Raw genomic sequence first — 4,801 nt, forward strand, 5'->3', positions numbered from 1 at the left:
ATCTAAAGCTATCTATTTGTAGCAGGACTTGAATATTTGTGGTAAAGAGTCAAGGGTGTGCTGTAGTAGCCGAAGATCAGTAATAGAAGGCAAAGAGTTTTCAATTGGATGTTAGTGTATTATAATAAGAGACTAAACTTGCAATAAGGATAGAAATTCAGAAGCTGCTTCTGACTTTGATTAGGCAGAGACTCAACTATTGACCTTGACTTAAAGAGGAGGGCTGACTTAGAGGGACTCTTTGGTATTGTGTTGGATATCTCATTTTGAATAAAGTCAATAAGAGGAGGATCATTGGGTTTCCCCTATTAAGAGGTTTTGCCCTGCCTTGAAAGCCTAAATCTCTGTGTCTCGTACTTCTTTGTGTTCTTGGAAGAACAATTTGTGTAATTACTTAACTAACAAAGAAAATAATACTTATATAGGAGTTTACTTCCAACTATGAAGGAATACAATGAGGACATAAAAATTGTGAATCTTAAACTTGGCTAGGCCACTGCACCTCCAAAAACCTGACTCATTAAACCATAAACTAGAAACCTTCTATGGAACTCCTAAAACCAATGAATTTGAATGAATTATCAACCAGAATCAAGGGCCTTTACACTTTACATTTGACAATCGATTGCAGTATGAATATTGAGGTCACAACAATTCATTTATATTGCACTGTTGTAAGAAAGGATGATCATATTTTATATATTTTGTCTAGTAAGGCTTGCACTTCGTCATTTCCAGCTCTAACCAAGGTTTTATGTTCCCATTGTAATGAACAACAACTACATTATCAATCTCTGAACAATCCACACTAGGATTATATCCCAAACCCACCACATGCCAATACTTGGCCAAAGGATGGGTTAAGCCATAAAATGTTCAATCCAGGGGGTAGTATTCCAAGCTTCCACAACACTCTATCCTCATTCTGACATACAATAAAAGAAAAACTTAGAAATCGAACAAAGAAAAACCCATTAAGTTTTCTAGCTAATTACTTCAGATTTACTTCAAATAATTTAAAGTAAGCATCACAGGAATTAACATAAATCAACCACAGTACACACTTACCGTGTTTTGCCACTTGTCATATATTCCAGTTATATCTTGTTTCTCCCATTCTTTGAGATCAAATATATTCATCCCATATGCCCAACCACAAGCATTAGGATCAAAGTGCCTGGCTATGTGCGGATTGGATAAATTAAGGTATTTGTCAAACCGGCGAAAGCTTTCTCCACAAGTTTCCACTGAACCATTAACCTTTCCATGAATATCTACTGACCACAAGGGCGTCAAATCTTTCTGCACCAAAATATCATCATCCCAGAAAAGTATCTTGTCCATTATGGGATAAACATGTGGAAGATAGAAATGGATATGATTTAGCATGGATAAATATTTTGGATTTATATATTTCAAATTGGAGGAACATGCTGAGAGTGTAGTCGAGTGATCTGCCTTGAAATAATACCCTTCTATATTTGCGGATTCAAGTTGGCGAACAATAGGGAAATAGGAGGAATTGAGCCATTTAAAATCATCAACATTTTCTACATGTATCACAGCTTCCCCTGGGGGATTAAGTAAAAACCACATTTTCATGTCCCCAAAATTTAACTTGTCTATGATGAGATGAAATACATGTTTCTCAGATTCTTGCAAACATATGTAAATCACCTACAATGAGATCCAAATATTAAATGTAAAATGCAGAAAAATTGTTGGACTTCCAAACTTTAGAGTAATTTAAATTAATAACACTTCACCTTAGCATTCATGACAGTTGAATTCACAACCACATATGCAGCCAATACATTGTCAGAAAATAATGCATAGTGATAAAGAGTCAGATCCTCCTACTTGTCCTTTTTAGGAAATTATTTCTTTTTCAAGTGGAAGAAAGTAATAATCTATGGTCAATCGCATGGACAGACAATGCAGGCCCTTGGGAACAAACTTTGTTGCCACCTAACTTAAAAATTTACTTTGCTTTTCCAAGGTCCTTACTTGCTCGTCTGCAGATTGAAGCATGGCTTGAAACATCTTTGCTAGTATCGCACAACCATAAAATTGTTTTCTAGCCTTGGATAAGACATGACCCATAGCCTTGATCTTCTCAGGTGCACTGAAACATTCATATCAATTATTGGTAATGAAATAGAGAATGAAAAGCAGAAATATTCACACACAAACTGCAAATTTAAAAGAAAGAAAGGATATGAACACCAAATGCAAATGGAAGAACGTACTACCCTTGAGTTAGAAGAAGCCAATGTGAAAATCTAGGTGGTATTGTTCCAAGCTTCCACAACCCTCTATCCTCATTTAGAGATACAATAAAAGAAAAACTTAGAAATCGAACAAAGAAAAACCCATTATGTTTTTTAGCTAATTACTTCAGATTTACTTCAAAAACTTTAAAGTAAGCATCACATGAATTAACATAAATAAAGCACACTACACACTTACCATGTTCTGCCACTTGTGGTATATTCCACTTATATCTTGTTTCTTCCATTCTTTGAGATCAAATACATTCATCCCACATGCCCAACCACAAGCATTAGGATCAAAGAGCCTAGCTATGTGTGGATTGGAAAAATTAAGGTATTTTTCAAACTGGTGAAAGCTTTCTCCACAAGTTTCCACTGAACCATTAACCTTTCCATGAAGATCTAGTGACCACAAGGGTGTCAAATCTTTCTGCACCAGAATATCATCATCCCAGGAAATGATCTTGTCCATTTTGGGATAAACTAGTGGAAGATAGAAACGAAGATGATTTAGCATGGATAAATATTTTGGATTTATATATCTAAAATTGGAGGAACGTGCTGAGATTGTAGTCGAGTGATTTGCCTTGAAATAATACTCTTTCATAGCTATGGATTCAAGTTGGCGAAGCACAGGGCAATAGGAGGAATTAAGCCATTTAAAATCATCAACATTTTCTACATGTATCGCAGCTTTCCTTGGGGGATTAAGTAAAAACCACATTTTCGTGGCCCCAAAATTTAACTTGTATGCGACGAGATGAAATACATGTTTCTAAGATTCCTGCAAACACAAGTAAATCACCTATAATGAGATCCAAATATTAAATGTAAAATGCAGCAAAATTATTAGACTTCCAAACTTTAGAGTATTTTAAATTAATAACACTTCACCTTAGCATTCATGATAGTTGAATTCACAACCACAGATGCAGCCAATACATTGTCAGAAAATAATGCATAGTGATAAAGAGTTGGATCCTCCAACATGTCCTTTTTAGGAAATTTTTCTTTTCAAGGGCAAGCAAGTAATAATCCATGGTCAATCGCATGGACAGATAGTGTAGGCCCTTGGGAACAGTCTTTGCTACTAGCTGACTTAAAAATGTACTTTACTTTTTCAATGTCCTTATTTGCTCGTCTGTAGACTGAAGCATGGCTCGCAACTTCTTTGTTACTGTCCCATAGTCATAAAACTATTCCCTAGACTTGGATAGGACATGACTCATAGCCTTGATCTTCTCAAGTGCACTAAAACATTCATATCAATTATTGGCGATGAAAAATAGAATGAAAAGCAGAAAGATTGACGCACAGACTACAACTTTAAAAGAAACAAAGGATATCAACACCAAATGCAAATGGAAGCACTTACTACTCTTGATTTAGACGCAGCCAATGCGAAAACTACTACCTTTGAGGTAGATTAGAATTTGCATTAGCCTCACCCAATGTACGCTAACATTCTTTAATACGAAGCATCAATTCATCGTATAAATCAAGATTATTCCTAGCCTGGGAAATGCTTGAATACACACTAGCCATGATCAGTTGATCTTGCATCAATCTAACAGTGGAGTCAAAATTCTTGTTCCCATTCTCCCACCTCCAAATGTTGTATTTTCCCAGGACAGTAGAATCTACCTCCTTGGAACGTTTAGTTGTTGCGTTTTCAAGCTCAACTCGTTTTCCTTCATCCTATTGAATGAGCTCTATTGACCTTTTCTCCCTCCTGTTTTGTCTCAATTGTTGTAAGCACTAAACTACTATAAATTAAAGCATACTATGCTAAAATCTAAGAAATATAAAATTTTTCTATTGGAGAAGTAACGTTCAAAATGGATTTTAGAAAATAATATAACAATTCATTTTTCCATGAGAACAAAAAGTAGTGATCTAGTGCGGCAAAGAATTTTACCCTCAACAAAACTTTTGTTGGACTTTCTTCAAGCTACAAATTGTTGGGTCCCTATAATACTAGTGATTACCCCATTACTGTTATAGTTGTATCCCTTATTAATATTTTTGTGCCCCTATTGTCCCCATATTGTTATTACTGTGCCCCATAGAATCCCTCTATTGTTATTTTTGTGGCTTTATATTATTATTGTTAGGTCGGCTAGGTTATATTGTGACTCCCTAGACTCCTATATATAGAAAGGAAGTTTTGTCATTTGAATCATCCAAGAGTTGTTCATTTATGTAATGTAAAGGAGGTTTCCCCTCGAAGAGGCTGAATTCTAAGGCATTGATCTATCTTTTCTATCTTTTTCCTGAGTTGGTTTCATAACATTTTGTATCAGAGCTTTGAATTCTAGGGTTTCACTATTCCAAACAAGTCATCGTGGCATTTTCGCTAAAACTTTTTTTCTGCAATGTTTCAGAAGCTAAAAGAAAACCATTTGATAAGAAATTGTGCTCAATATCAGGTCCGAATTTCAGAGTTTTTCGCGCTATATTTGTGGAGATATGATCTGAGGAAGTTGGCCTTTTTGCAAACTCCTGAATTACATTCCAAACAGGTGACC

The 4,801-nt window shown here is 35.4% G+C and overlaps 1 pseudogene; it reads right to left on the reverse strand.

Annotated features, from left to right (window-relative positions):
• Positions 1 to 708: 708 nt before the first annotated feature.
• LOC149213117 (polygalacturonate 4-alpha-galacturonosyltransferase-like) lies at positions 709 to 2,745 on the reverse strand (annotated as a pseudogene).
• Positions 2,746 to 4,801: the final 2,056 nt, after the last annotated feature.

This window comes from Pinus tabuliformis, chromosome 1_1, assembly GCF_031772625.1.
Source record: "Pinus tabuliformis cultivar Carrire ecotype Pingquan chromosome 1_1, CPIR1, whole genome shotgun sequence".
Taxonomy (NCBI): domain Eukaryota; kingdom Viridiplantae; phylum Streptophyta; class Pinopsida; order Pinales; family Pinaceae; genus Pinus; species Pinus tabuliformis.